The sequence below is a fragment of the Patagioenas fasciata genome, chromosome 3 (assembly GCF_037038585.1).
Source record: "Patagioenas fasciata isolate bPatFas1 chromosome 3, bPatFas1.hap1, whole genome shotgun sequence".
Taxonomy (NCBI): domain Eukaryota; kingdom Metazoa; phylum Chordata; class Aves; order Columbiformes; family Columbidae; genus Patagioenas; species Patagioenas fasciata.
The window spans coordinates 76,500,120-76,516,599 of record NC_092522.1 but is presented as its reverse complement, the minus strand read 5'-3'; the positions used below and the strand labels follow the sequence as shown (position 1 = coordinate 76,516,599).

At 38.3% G+C, this 16,480-nt stretch overlaps 1 long non-coding RNA gene across 1 annotated transcript; it reads right to left on the bottom strand.

Moving 5' to 3' along the window:
• Window positions 1-223: 223 nt before the first annotated feature.
• Window positions 224-3,308, bottom strand: LOC139827743 (uncharacterized). The gene is made up of 3 exons (XR_011738663.1): window positions 2,983-3,308; window positions 2,527-2,672; window positions 224-572 (listed from the first exon to the last, which is right to left on the bottom strand). It is a non-coding gene; the product is annotated as an uncharacterized lncRNA (long non-coding RNA).
• Between the last annotated feature and the right edge of the window lie 13,172 nt (window positions 3,309-16,480).

Genomic DNA, 16,480 nt, shown 5'->3' with positions numbered 1-16,480 from the left:
AGAGTTAATGAGCTGTGGAAACTGTTATGGAGCTAGTCAAAGACAGATTTTTTCAGAGAAGAGGTCACATATCTTTTAGGTTCTATAAACAAGGCTTTTTCTTTGGTAACTGAAGCAAGAAAAAAAAAGTGATAAAACCTTCACTTAAGACTGATAGGAATGTACATAATTAAAAAAAAATTCCACCCCAAACCAGATGCAACTATTTCTTTTTTATTGTCACAGATATGTAAAGAATATCCTGGGGTTGATTCACAAAGCTGCTGTAGGAAGGCATGTAGCCTTCTCCACACTTCTTGGAAATCTCAGCCTTGATGAGATCTGGGTCGTAATCAGATCTTCTGCTCTTTTGCTTGAGGCTACGATTTGACGTGACAATGGGTTTGGTGACAATATCGCACATATTGCCACCCTTTCAACTACTCCAGCAGTTGATCCAAGCCAATTTCTACAGCCATACAGTGATCTGCATCAAGAATGGCTCTTGCAGAAAAATGGCTTGACAAAAAAATGTACCTGGTTGTTTTTTTCAGCTTGTACAGATGGGTTTATTATAGTGGTTCACAGCATACCTAGGTGAAGAGACAGCAAGAAAGATGGAACAGATTTTATTGGTGATTAATACTTCATAACCTCAACCCTAATCAAAGTCCCTTTATTTGTATTGATTTATTATCTTCCACTCCGAGAGAAGCTCATGTAAATTAAAAACACTCACTATTTCTCAGAGAGTGCCTTATATTCACGGCAGGAGTGGTAATTGAAATAATTATTTCCTACTATCTTCCTATTTACTGACAGTTTCAGGCAAAATCCACAGAAACATGGTATGGCATTATTGCATACAAGCAATCTCTCTTGGATCAGAAGACTCTCTTCTTTAGAGGCGAACAAATGCCTGATTTTTGTAAGGAAATCCTGCAAACTTCAAGCTGTTATTCGAGTCATTCATCTCAACAGCAAAGCGACTTTCTTCCCAAGGACTCCTGAGCATAAACCTGCTCGGTGTACCAAAGCACATGATGGGCAATGCTGTCCTGTTCTATAGCCCAGAGGGACTCCAGTTTTAAATGAAAGATGACAGAGTTGAAGCTTAAGCTACCAGCTATTCAAATATTTATAAAAGGACAAGGAGCCTGAAGTTTTTGAGAGATCTCTATCCGAAGAATAAGAAAAGAATAACTGTGTCTATGAGATTTAACACATCTTGAATTCTACAGATCTCCAAACCAGCACTGAAGTGCTTTTGAAATTCGTATCTTTGTGTTTCCCCCTTCATTCCAAATGTCCACAGATCACCAAAAGACTTGGAACCATTTACATTAAAGCTCAAGCCTCCCAACAGTTAAGTGTGAGTTTAGACTTTTCACTTGAGAGAAAGTGAATTTCACTGAAATTCAACTGATGAGCCAAAATTACACAGTGTAATGGAACAGGAATCTGGAGAAACAGAATAAAGTATGTGGCAGTTTGAATGGAAATACTATTTATTTTCTTTCAGATGGCTGAAGGTGGGCTTATCTGTTGGAATTTGCAATCTAAACGAAAATGAAAGCTAAAAAAATAGCTCTGATACTAAGTGTTTTAATTCACAATTTTCAGAATATTTTGTTCAGAGAAAGTTAAAAATGCACATCCAGGGAAATTTATGTCACCCATGATTATGCTTTTACTCTACAAGGAAGTGAGGATTTGAACAAAAATAGGTTAAGATCAGCAAATTATACAAAATTGTCTGAAATGTTTTAACTCCTAAACTGTTATTCCATGTTTAGTAAGCATTCAATTGAATGGCTGGTAGACAAAGAGAATATATGTAGGTAATTGATCTTCTATATGTATCCTCTACAATAACAGGGACAGAATGCATTTCTTTGTCTGATGCAGAAGCTATCCAAATAAGAAATCACTTGTTTTTTTTTTTTAGTGTATTTTGATCTATATTCTCTGCTCGCACTGATTTTACACTGCTTTATCTTCACTGACTTTGGAAGAACTACATCTGAACTACATGGGTATGATTCACTGGGAATGAAGACCATTACAGATAATTTTACAGATAATTAACTGTAATGTATTGTTATGATGTGTATGGTTTGTTTTTTGTTTTTGTTTTTATTTTTTTGCATTTAGTAGAATTTTTTCTCCCTTTCCCCAAAGATGCAGCTTGTGGTTGACCTTTGAAACACCGGTGCATTGCGAAAAATGAGCGTGTTAAAACAGTTTTCTTGTAGGAGTGAGATGCCTCCTGACTTCAGGGGGCTGCTGAGAAAACTGCAAGAGTTTTGCCTTTGTCTCAATAACAAACATCAGCTTCATTGAGTATGTTTTAAAGTGCATTAGTCTGAAAAGAAAGGGAAGACCATGAAAGACAAAACCGTGAGAACTAATTTTGATGCACTTTTCATACATCAGAAGTAGATATAAAGCATTCCAAAATATCTCCTGCATGTTGGTTTCCTGCAGTTGATTTACAGGCTGTGACAGTAAATCCATTTCTGTTCCTGTAGATGCTAAATTCATTACCTTGCCACAGAATTCAGATTCTCCACTTCTCCTTGAACTTCAGCTTGTTGCTATGGCAACCAGTGCCAGACAATATATTTTTTCTTCCTTCTATTTTCCATTGGCACAGTTGCATATTGCAGTAAAAATAGTATCATTTTGCAATACTAAAAAAAAAAAAAATAAATAAAATCACTGTGTTTTATTAAACGGGTTCCCCCTATACTGTAACTCTAGGCCATATATTATATATGCAGCATAAATCTGATTAATCACAATACAGTCAAAAACTCTATAAACTAACAAAGCACATTTTTCTTATACCTGTATTCAGAAAAACTATTTTTTCCCCAAACCTTCCCACAGCTGAACATTTTAGGTTACACTAAAATGCTTTTGAAATGGCCATGAAGATTACATTTTTCTTGAAAAAATAACTGGTCATTCTTCCCTATTTCAAATGTTGCCTCCACTTACAGTTGACAGAAGTATTCAGGGATCAGTTTGCTGATAGAAGTCCATGTCGTTTTGAGCTTGTCTCTCTCTGAAGTCTTGTTAAAATTCCAAATTGCTTTCTGAGGGGGTGCCTGATCTTCGCTGCAAGAATGTCAGGAGAATGGAAATGAAATCAGTCAATCAATAGGTTGCCCTTGCTCTCCTGAATGAGATGGAAAGCTGACAAAATAAGGAAAGTATGCGAGACAGGCATCTGACACTGTTGCCTTGGCACAATGTGGATGGCTGGTCAGTGAATCTTCTGATTAGATTGGCTGGCAGAGCCCTGGCCAGAGACAGTAAAGTCTGTAAAAATGATCAGTAGATATTAAAGAATAATGAAGTTGGGAGTAGTTTTGTAGCAATAGTTAACACATATTAATTGAAAAAAATGCTGATCCATACATATAAAGCTTTGTTCAGCCTTCCTTACGTGTATTGTTTATTTAAACTGAAAGATTTTTAGCACTTGTGAATGTTTTGCATGAGTCTGGGAATTACACAGATAGTTACGTTGCAAAAAAGCCTATGTAAGAGAAGTGTCAGAGTTGCAAAACCTCTCAGTAAACAGGTTTTTCTTGCTCTTCACACAGAGCATGGAATTATATTACTCTGCATCTACCTTCCCATGTCTTCCATGTGTGTTTAATCTTTCAGTTGTTTTTACTGCATCATTCTTACTACAGTGCATAAGGGAGATACAACTGCTAATAAATTCATTTTCTTGACAGCTCTCCGAGACAAAAGCATACGAGTATCCAGGCTTGTGTGATATGTCATCTAAATGTCTTAAAAGTTAAAGCTCATACTGTATGAGACAAGTCTTTCAATCTGAGTAGCCCATGAATTAATTTACAGAGTGTTTAGCTTGTCATGATACACATCCAGGACACAGACATTCCTTAACTGCAGTTACAGCTGTGATTTCTCAGTAATTCTGCATGTCTAATCCTTTAATAAAGCCTAATTAGCAGCACAGCCCTCATTCCTTCTCAGAACATGACCTGCCATGTGCATTAACTCAGGTAGAAATCCTACAGGAAAACTGTAAGGTGATCATGCACATTTTCTCCACCTAGCAGTTTCTACTACAGTCAAGCAGCTTGCTCCTCTGAGGTGGGGTCAGAATGCACAGTGAGAGCACGGAAAAGACAAGATGAGGTATTTCTCACCTAATGCTTCATATCCAAAAGTTAGACCTCTAAAGCTGAATTATGCATACCTTTGGAAGCAGACAGGGAGATATGTTGTCTTTCAGGTGTCTTTTGTCTGAGATATAAGATGAAAAGAGGGTGAGATCTCTGCTTCATGTTTATAATTTGAATTTACCAAGGGCATAACTTTTTTTTTTTTTCCCATGCAGCAAAGGAGACCTCCTTCTTTAGGGCTGATTTAGTACTGCACATATTCAGGCCCAGATTCTTTTGTCTTCACTCTCTGTTACTTTTCATTACTCTGTGTTGATGCAAGTATGTGATTTTGTCACTTTTCCTCATACTAATTTGTGTGAATGCTTGTGTATGAAATGAAAATTATAAACTTTCCTGAAAAGAGACATCTTCTACAGCCTTTCCAGCACTTACATTTCACTATCAGTTATATTGCTCATTTTTATTAAATAACTACTCTGAAATTGAATGTGCTAGAGTCTGACACTATACAAATAAATGCCACAGAGAGCAGCACATCTGGTTTCAATAACAACAATAATTTCCAATATTTGTTTTCATAACGAAGAACCAGAGTCCAATAGCATTACTGGTGAGAAGAGCACTGAAAGTGAGAAGTGTCTATAATTTATTACACATACAAAAACTATGTTAAAAGAACATTATTAAGGTTGTAAAGTCAAACACTTGAGACTTAGGAAATGCCAGAATTAAGGTGGTCTGTGCAACTTTAATTTGACCTCATGAACGCATGCCTCAAGACAGTCTTTAGTTACATGAATGTATATGATTTCTCTCCAAGACGCCCACCTCAGTCAACGTACAGAAAATGTAAGTTGCCCATTTAAGGAACAGTTATGTAAGACGGATTTTCTCTTTCATGTACAGCATGTGACGCTTTTGCTGTGCACCATACAAACCTTGATCTGAGAGAAAAATTGTTTTTTTCCTTGTGGGTAGTTTTCTCTTGCTCATCACTACTGCAACTGGTCACCTTGTAACATCATTTTTGCAGAAATCTCTGTCTGTGTTAGCAAGCGGTGAGGCTCTGCAGGACCATCTCTGCTTCATGGAAGAGAGGTGCTGAGGGTCTGATGCTCACACTGAAGGGGTTTTGCTGCAAATCCTGGCAGCATATTTTGAACACCCATGAGCAGTTGGAGTGCATTAGGTGGAGGTGCCGGCAAAGCAATGTCTAGTTTAATTGTACCCAAAGAAATCCAACCTGTGTGCCCCAAGGAGCCTCAGGAATGCAGACTGAAGCATGGTGAGTGTGTGTGACAGGGAGATTCTCTTCAAAAACATGCTGCAGATCAGACCTAAGAGGCTATGGTAGGCGCATCCTGTGAGAAGATATGGAGGAACCACACACAAGGAGGTTAAAGCAAAATGCATGGACTAATTTTGAATGCTAAACATGAGACACAGAGAATTTAGTCCCTTTAGACTTATCACTTCCATCAGTCCCTTCTCTAATCCTCTCTCTGACAGTATTTTGCTGCAGTCACAGACTCTGTGGACCTGATATTTTCCTGTTTTAGCATTTCATCCCTGTTGTAATTCAAACTGACCCCTCACTGCACACTAGAATTAGTAAATAGAATAGAATCATTGAATCATTTCAGTTGGAAGAGACGCTAAGGATCCTTGCGTCCAAATATAACCTAACTCTAGCACTAAACCATGTCCCTAAGAACCTCATCTAAATGCCTTTTAAACACCTCCAGAGATGATGACTCAAACACCTCCCTGGGCAGCCTGTTCTGATGCCTGACAGCCCTTTCTGTGAAGAATTTTTTCCTAATATCCAATCTGAACCTCCCCAGGTGCAACTTGAGGCCATTTCCTCTTGTCCTATCACTTACTACTTGGGAGAAGAGACCAACACCCTCCATGCTATAACCTCCTTTCAGGTAGTTGTAGACAGTGATAGGGTCTCCCCACAGCCTCCTTTTCTCCAAGCTAAACAGCCCCAGTTCCCTCCGCCACTCCTCATCAGACTTGTGCTCCAGGCCCCTCACCAGCTTTGTCGCCCTCCTCTGAACTCTCTCTAGTACCTCAATGTCTTTCTTGTAGTGAGGGGCCCAAAACTACACACATTCTTCAAGGTGGGGCCTCACTAGCACCAAGTACAGCAGAATAATCACATCATCTACTTCTATGTTAGGAAACTACACACAGCCAGGGCAAGGGTCATAGAACAATTTGCTTTCACATGGCTTAATTTTATCCCTCCATCCCTTCCAGCATCCCCAGAAAGCATCTTCCATATTGCTTGCTGGGTGCATACTCTTGCCCACATTATCCTTCAAGCTATGACTGGGCAGCTATTCTTGATGGGACTATTTTCTTGTCTTTGGCCTGGATAATCATGCAGTTGCCATAGAACAGGGACTATAACTCTGTTTTCTTCCCCTACCAACATCACAGTTCCCATATGGGGAGTATGAGCTCATATTTTTTTCCATGTCCACAGAGCTTGAAGTAAATCCAGCTGTATATAGCCAGGAAATTCCAGCACTTGGTATTTCCATTTCCTTAAAACATTCTGTTTGTTTTATCTGCATTTAATTTCAGCTGGAAGTCAGAGCTGACAAGTTGCTGATCTGTAAACTTTCCCTGGTTTCATCCCCAGAGCACCATGAACTTTCTGTATGAAGGACAGGCGCACACTCATAAATACCTATGCAACTTCCATCTTCCTCATCACACAATGTGGGAGTGTGGATTTTTTTGTCCAACCCTCTTACCCAGATCCCACTAGCACCCATAAAAATAGGAGAAAATTACTTCTTTATAACTTATTTGCTGCCACATTGCCCCAGAACAGTAACACATTTGATACTACTTTGAGAATGGACTTTGCATTGACCAATCAGTCAAATTTTCCAACTGTCCAGTATGAGGTATCCTGATATTTAACAGGCGGTAAGGATCACCTGCCCTAAACCAAACATTAAGTAGCACATCTTATTAAATTACATTACTTCAGTTGTACTGAGCTGCTTTTTAAATCAAATATCATAATGCCAAAATAATGACTAATAGGAGATTGTTATAAATACTTCATTGTGCTAAATATGATGGAAGATATTCAGGTAAATGAAAATGTTGTTAGTTTACAAACCACAGCAATAAACCACCACTATATGTATTTTCATCATGTCATACAGGTTTTTAATAAAATATATGACCTAGTCCAAACCTTGGCTATTGCTGTTATCTATCATTTGTTATAAAGACACCAGATGTGTTTGATTTCCCTCGTTGGATTGAATTTGCTTCTGTTTTCAGGTTATTGCTGCTTCAGTATCCCATCAACCACATTCCTGATTGGTTTTAATTATCTTTCTTGTGTTTTCTTTCTCAAGATGCTTTATTTCCAAGTGTTTTGAATTGCTTTATGTTGATGGCAAAGCATCTTGCAGAGGACACGTTTATTGGAAAATGCTACTTAAGAGCTAATTATAGGGTAGATTATTTTCCTCTTTATTACAACTGCAGTTGACTAGCTACATTTCTTGGCAGAAAAAAATAATTCACAACTATCTTGAGCACCATACTGTCCAGGTGTGTGTGACGTTGGTGAACGAATGTTAAGATTCATGGCCCTACTTTGGTATCCCTTAGATAAGGAAAGATTTTTAATCACTTCAGAAGGAAAACTTGCATGTAGGGCAACCGTAATAAGGAAGTAACTGATTATTCGGAACTGTTTTGTGAGAAAAAAATATATGGAAGAGTCTGTATAAAAGTTCAAAAGATTGGTCTAGTTTCCAATCTGATGTGAATCTGTGTGGTGCAATTTACTTAGCCAGAATTTACTAAGATTTACTTCGGGAAATATGACCCAGATGGTATTGTTTCCTCATGTTGTTGTCTCTTGTTTGCTCCTTTTCCAGCTGATTCTAGTGGTGGGCCTTTCCGAGCAGGTAGAAACCAGTCAGGAGAAAAAGCAGAATGTTAACACGCCATCTGACAGTACTTGAAGTTATTCCACAGGTTAAGATGAAGGCATATGGCAAATGCAGACCACTAACACAGGGATTGGAGGAGACTTAACATCTTGTTTTCTGGTGGTTTTCTCTAAGCTTTACTTCTTTGCCTTTTCATTATATAGGAAAGAAATCCCCCTTTTCTTGCTCAGACCACTTCATAAAGAAGATCCAGACGTTTCCCTTGACTACTATTTAGCACATCTTCAGCAGCTGAAGGAGGTCTCAGAGCTACATAAGCAAAGAGCAGGAAACCTTATGGTGAGAACCTTCTGGAGCTACAAGTTCCGGAGTATTTTTATACAAAGCAAATGGTGCTACCTCATACTGTGGGTTTAATGCTTGCTATTTTCAACTGTCTCCATTTTACTACAATAAAACAAGTGTCCTGTCTGGTTTTAATTTTCTTATATATATCTGGAACGAGGAGGCACTGCTACAGAAGGTTTCAAGAAATACAGAAGCAAGAAGGAAACCTAAAAAACTTCACCACAGTTTTTGTCTTTCAGGACTAGGTTTGGACAGCTTACTTTAGGTGCTCTGGTCAGACCTTTTAATGCCTGAAAAAAGGGCCTCCAGCCTTGACAGATTGATGTGTATGCTGACCAGAGGAATAGGACAGGATAGCGTCAGAGTAGCTACATCTCTCTGGGGCTCATGAGATTGAATCAGAGCTGTGCATTGCATGATTTGCATCATATGGGATGCAAGGTGCAGAGTTTCACAGAAGGGTAGGCATTTGCCTGCCGTGCTTACGTTTCTTTTAAGTAGCTATGGGAAAAACACAAGGTCCTTCCATGCCACGTCAGTCAGTCATAAGAGAACTTTGGCAGGAGTGAGGCAACCTAACAACTCAGACAAGGCTGCCTTTATGCACTTGCAGGTGTCCAAGATGAGGTATGCAGGGAATTTCATAAAGCAGTCTGGATCTTGTTCTCAGTTACATATCAAAATGCTCGCTATGCCTACTTAGCATATATTGTACCAAAAACATGCCAAACATGGAAGCAATGAAAGTCTGAATAAGGACAATATCACCTTTTAAAACACATTAATAAAGTTTTCGAAAATAAAAGTAAGTGGAATTCATTAGTCTAAAATATAACCTTTAATCTTTTAAAGGCTGGCATAAGCCTATAAACATAGATTTCTCAGTGCTTAAATGATCGTATAATACCAAAATGTTTATATGGGCATTCATGCAACTAAATTTTCGACCTGTTGTGTTTTTCAGTATGATCTAATAGCTGGTGCACAGAAGCTGTTGTTAGGACTCCTGGGCTCTGTTTCTCTTTTCTGCCAAGAGTTACAGCTAATGAGATGCTATTTTCTGCATTCCTTGGCTAGTGCAACACCGTATTTGTTAGGGGTTGCTTTTATGATCTAAGATTTACAATTTCTAATGAACATATACAAAGTAAACCTTTTATTTACTTAACCACTATGGGAAACTGCATGTGACAAAATCAGCATATAATTCTCATTACACAAATGTCACTGCTTTATAGCCACTGTAATTGTTTAGACTTGTTTGAAGAACCAAATCATGATATGTTTGTTTGTGGTGAGCAGAATCTTTGTGAGCAGCCTGGTGGAGCAGGTTTTAATCGACATGAATGATTTCCTAAGACTTTGGTGGAGTAGAAGCCTGAGAACTGATAAAAGTGGAAGGAACGTTGTTTTCCGCATCAAGAAGCAAAGTCGTCTATTGTATCCAGGTATGTTGAATTCAGTTTGGTTACTCGAAGAGAGAATTGCTATTCAAAGTCGGAGTATCACAATCCGGCCCAAACAATCTTTTCCATGGAAAAGCCATAAAAATCCCATACTATGTGCAAATTTGTACAATTTACTGTAACTCTGAAGTCAGTGATCATTCAAAGAAAAAAATAGTGCTGTTTCTGAAGTTTGGTGATAATTCTGTGAATTCATCTCACTTTCACTTTACATTTGTGTCTGTCAGTAAGACTGCAACTTGCTGTTTGGAAGTTATGCAATGATTTCAGGTCACATATATACTTAAGACATGATACTTATTATTTTACTATTGTGAACAGGGTCAGCATGAGCAAAGGAATAATTTTTCAGTAAATTGCTCAAGCTGAACACAATATATTGAGCTCATGTAATTTCCACAGTCTTCAGCATTTTTGGCTTGTGGTCTCAACTCTAAAGCCATTTATGATTAGATCTTTTGCATGTCTGTTTGAGCAAACCAACCAGTAAGAAAGGGCAAGAAAACCTGAGACACTGTTCTTGTGACACCAGATTTATAGTGCTGTAGCATATTAATATCCAAGATAACAGCATAGTATTGGCAGCGTCATCCCTGCAGTGACCAGTAACTAATGCCTAAATGTGCTACGCTATTGTAGAGACCTGAGTGCTTTTGTTCCAAGGTTCAAGCCTCATAGGGTTTTATTTCATTAAGAGTACAGATTGACCTAAGTGTATCTAAAGCATTTGTGGTTTTACATTCTTATTGATTGTGCATAGAAAGAAGGTAATTTTTTAGACCTGGATCTTTTTCAACTATTACATTTTGACTATGACACTCTCCTTGATACTGTAAGTACTTCTAATGAAGTCACAGTAGATTTTTTTTTTTATACAGGTTTAAAAGACCGTTTGATCTGAACTGTAATATGGGCCCTTTACAGAGAGCTGATATAAGTAATTCAGCTGGCTATCTGCCATAACCCGAGACTCTCTCTATGGATTCCATAAAACCCACCTGGCCAGTACATTCGCTTCCTTGGATACCATGTATCTATAAACAGGCTTATTTAGTAGTTGAGTATGAGTTTTCAGCTGCTGATGAGAGTCTGACAAGAAACACTTTAATGTACTATACCTGTTACAACCAAGTGTTGCAGTTTGTCTTAATCACTACTGTCCTGGTGCCTGGCTTCGAGCTTAGGCCATAATCGCAGTCACTCTGATGAGAGGAAGGGCATCTCCACGAGGTAGTATGTATGGGCAGCCAGCTTTATTGATGCACAGATGGCAGTCAGGTGGACATGTATGGGGACATCAGTTATGTGTTAAATTTTCTGCGGGGGTCGTATAGGCACTTAAGACTGTAAAGTGACATCAACAGAGAATTTTGTGAATTTCTACAAAGGACCAGAGTAAGACAAAAGTATATGTCTAGCAATCTGTGGCCACTGAAGAAGCACAAATTACTGGAGTGTTGTAAATACTGGAACTATTAAATATTCTGCTGGTCAATCTTTAGATAAATAAGACAAACAACAATATAAATAAACTCATGAAAACATGTATGAAAAACAGGACATACTTCGTGCCAATGCTGGTTTTGTGTGTTTACTACGATCTAATTCAACATCTCCTTCCAACAAAGACCAATGTTTGCTCATTGATGCTGAGAAGACAGCTTGTTTGATGAAGGGTTATACAACAGCAAGTGAAGCTTCGACTTGCAGTTTATAAGGCTGATAAAAACAAGCAAGCAACTACTTCAGCCAGCTGTTACCCCATTAGAATTTACACACAGGTTGAAAGATATGCTCTATTCAAAATCTTTACTCAGGACTGATTTAAGGAGTGTTTAATGTACAGTCTCAGAGTTTGCTACAGTGAACTGTAGCGATTTCTGAATTGGCTTTAAGATGGATAGGTTAGAGATAAAATCAGTCAACCTCCTTAATACAGTTTGGGGAAGAAGTTGATTTAAGAGTACCTTGTGTATCTGAACTTCATACAGCTGTCACTTATTTGATTGCTATGTAGTCAGTGCCTTAACTGTTTGGCTATCATTTATACTAAAATCATCCATATTGGTTCATCAGTACAAAAGCACATCAGTGTTGCCTCTTTCTTGACAAGACTTGGCCTCTAAGCTGGGAATACCTGCTAAAGCTATCATGAAGAGGTTAAAAAATACCAACAATTGGTAATGTTGGTGGGGATACACCATGAGTAGAAAAAAATGGTGCAATCACACCATTACATCATATAGCCAGATGGAAGTTTTCTCACTTACATAGCTTGCTGAGTAAAAAGCAGAGTTATTACACAGCAAATTCAGGCAAGAGGGCAAGTTAGCATGCATAATGAGGATAGGAGTTTTGGTATAAATGTTCATGGAGTGCAAATGAAAACACTCATATGACAGAAGACAAAAGAGCAGGTTGCTGAACAGTGAAGGGAGTGGGTAGGATATGTGTTCATGAATATGGGTTGAGATTCAGCATCTGGGGTCTAAGTCATTGCAGATACAAGAAAATAATGCTGGATTAATCACTGTCCAATTGCAGATGGCAAGTGAAATGTGTATTTGAATAGTGTGAACCCAAGTCCTGGAGTCAGATTTAGTCAGGCCCACTAGGGTTTCTGGAAAGAACTGGAGGTTGTGTGAGAAAGTCAGGGTCATTGTCAAAATAGAGAGCATGGTACAATCCTGCCAGTTCTCAAGACAGGGATGCTACCAGTTGAGAGCAGGAAGAAAATAAGCACACAGAAAATCCTGAGTTCAACCCTTTCGGGCAGCTGACTTTGTGACATTTCTGGATAATTAATAGGATTATTATAGCTTCATGTTTGTCACACCAGTGCTGAGAACCCAGCAATAAGGTCTTCCCTAACCATAACACAAGGATCTGTTTGTTTTGGCTGGTTCATACTTTGATTATTATTATTATTTTTTTTTTATAGTTTACCTTTTTTGTTGTAGTTGTTGATTTTATTTTTTCTTCTGTTTTGTTTTGTTTTGTTTGGTTTGTTTGTTCCCTCCTCTCCCCACCCAAGCTCTGGCAATAACAAGGACATTTGCTAATTAGGTGCCAGTCTGGTGTCATCTAAGTGAATTTCCAGGGGCAGATAGAAATACTAGCTTTGAGAAGTGCAGAGAATCATTGTTCATTTCAGGAAAATGTTAACCTGAGGTCTAATGAAGGAAAATTAATTACTAACAAGGTACTTTTGACTTGCAAGAGAAATTTAAGAAACTGACTGAAGTATGATCATGATATGATTAAATTTCAGTTTTTCTCTAAAGTGAACAGCACAATCCTCATATAGGGGAGACTGAAACTGTCTTCCTTAAAATGCATTTTCACATTGAAACTGGTAGTGGTGCTGCCTCAGATTTTCAAAAGAGCCAGTGTGGCCAGTGTTGTGATTTTGTAAACAAACTAGGAAGCTTGGCAACACTAGAGCTCTCTCATACACACACACCTTTTTCAAAAGCTCCTGTCCTCCAAAACAGCACATTCTCTCCACCCGACATCAGACAGGCTGAGCCCATGTTAGCAGCTGGTGTCTGAAGTGCATCTTTTGTCTTGCTTCCAAGTTAGCCGGGGAGGTCCCCAAGGCAAGGTCCTTGTTGGCTACATGCCCACGCCACACCCCACATGCTGCGAGTGAATAATAGCGGACACCAGACGTAGAGAAGGAGAGAGGTTGGCCATGTGGCTGATGCAGGAGAAAGCCACTTTCTCCTACTGGGGCCCCCTTTGATGGCTGTTTGGGTGGGAGGCAGGGGGAGATTGTAGAGGAGAGGGAGGAAAGGGGGTCGAGAGAGGAAAGGGAGACTTTGGTGTCACTTTTGTCTCTGCGAGTGTTGGTCCCGGATAATATGCTGCTTCTATTGAATTGTAAAGATGCAACAATGGATAGAGACCCTCCTCGCTTTCAGTAGCCTTCTTTTCTGAATATAAGTCTTTTCTCATCATACAGCAGAACGTTATCTAGCAAACTTCGGAAATTTTAGTGCATTATACTACTCTGAAAACGCATGAGAATGATGCACATTTTTCCAAGTCTGCTTTACACACCATGTACTGCCAAAAATATTCTGCCTTCATGCTTGCAAAAATGACGCTTTTGATTGTAACTGGGAATTCTCCCCCTCCCACTGGCTTTATGGATATGGGATTTCACTTGCAGCGATGGCTCATTCTCTGCATGGGAGCCTCCATCACGTTTTCGTTCTGTGCCAATCCATCCCCCATGGAGTGAATTTGTAGTAACCAACAATGAACAGAGAGGATTGAAGCAGATGTAAATAAAGGGCTTGAGAACATTTTTAGCTCAAAAGAACGAACCGTGATCACTTGGTTTCTAAACAGGCTGAATCGCAGAGCCTAGTTGGCACAAGTAGTGTGCTTGTTGTACAACTGACTCTGACTAATTCCTGTCTTCTAGATCATCACTAATAAAATGAAATTTAATTAAAATGTTTTAATTGCCAAAACTAAACAGCTCACCAGAAATAACACTAGGTGCTTCTTGTTGCTCCTTGTGAGTTACTTCATATGCTGATTTTCTCAAGGATAATCAATGTGTCAAATATTTCAGACTGATATTTATATTTTATTATTTGAATGTGCACAGATGTATTTAATATATCTGATAAAGTCATCCATATGTGATGCTTTATATATGATAATGCATATATTAAAGAGTCTTTAATAGTCTAACATTGTATTTCCATTGTGTAGGATGACATATTATTTATTCACATACTGATTTCTACACACGTGTGCAGAAGCAAATTTGCATATGTCATATGTCTCATATAGTAACAAGCATGCACAAACACATGATTTGAGTATAACTGGATAGATATTACACATTTTTGAATATTCTTTTAACAACGACGTTTTGTTATTGATCACATAAAAATGTGAAACACTTATTCAGCATAAAAGGTCTCTGTGTCTCTGTGCTTTCTGCAGAGGCTGCCATTTTTTTTTCTTTCTTCAAATCCTTCGGCCTCCCTTGGGAAGGCTTTTGTGCACGTTCAGTATGCTCACACAACTATTTCTACTAGCACTGTTACCATAGAAACCAAGTGATTTCCCCCCCCCCGCCTCCCCTCCTCCCTTGTCAGGGTTTGCACCCAGTGCCAGACCTCTTTACTGTTAGCAATAATATTTTTTCAATATTTGGACAGATTTTTTAGGAAAAAAAATCTGTTGTTTACATTTTCAAGATGTGGTACTTTATTTCAGGATACAAATTTTCAGGTATTAACATCAACCAATTGATTCACATACTTAAAGGAGCTAGACAGCTCTTTCTTTTGCAACATTTAGATCATGACATTTTGCAAGGAAGATGCCAGAATTGGTTATTAATTGTAGACTTCAACTCAGAACGTGAATGAAGGGATTTATGTAACAGGTCAGTGTACTGTTCTCACATTTTCATTTTTTTTAGTACTCATTTTCAAAATGTTTCTCTAGTATACACAGAAATTACTTGATCACACCTAACCACAAAGGAAGATGTAATTAATTACCATATAATTTACAAGTTATTGATTGTCATCATTTGCAATGCTCACATTAACTACTTTCTCATATAAATTTTTAAGTATTTTGATTCTCTGACTACATATTGTATTGAATTTTTAAATGAATCTATGCTTGGTTAGACACACAGCATTGTATATTAATTTTATAAATTTTCTATTTAGGCTGAATAAACTATTTCAATCAACATGACAGAGAACATAGCTTTTCATTGAGTCATCTGACGTATTTTAAGTGTAATTTTACTTAAACAAAACACACATAACATTAGATCATATCTACACTACAACACAGATACATGCATCTGTTTGAGGATTTTTAGCCACTGTTACTTTATGTAAAATTTTATACCAAAAAACAGAATCACAACCACATATTTTCCAGAAATACTGTCTATTTCTAACGTACACCATAGCCTTTGGGTGCAAATATCATATTACACCAGCAAAATGCAAGGGAAGGGAGAGCTAGGATGATTTGAAAGTGCATTTTTCCTTTTCTGCCAGGAAGCACTGAACTTGCAGACCCTTGTCCAAAACAATGGAATCTCCTGTAACATAATTATCAAGTGCAAGACCACCAGAGTGATCTTTGTTCTTCTTTGCCTGTAATATCTGTTTGGCATAAGAGGTAATTATAATAATGCAAACATGAAAAATCAATCATAGCATGTTTCAAAGGCATTTTTTCTTCAGTAACAGAAGAGGGAGCAATTCTTCCTTCTCATTTTTTGAGAGATACGTTTGGCCCCCATCCCCCCTGCCTATGCCCCTCTTGCCAAATGCAAACCTGTTCGATCATAATCCAGACACGGCTGGGTTTTACTGTGGGGGCAAGCAGCAAGAGAGTTTGGGGTCGAGGGTGGAGGGGGGACAGACCACCCACTTTGTCTCCGGAGGAACAAAGCTGAAATTCTTTCTGGGTTGCCACTTTCCCTAAAGATATAGTTAGATATCAGGGTCTTTTGTGCCCTACTGTATATTTTTATGTGTAACAATGCTTTTTTTTTTTTTTTTAACTGCCTCATTGTGCTACA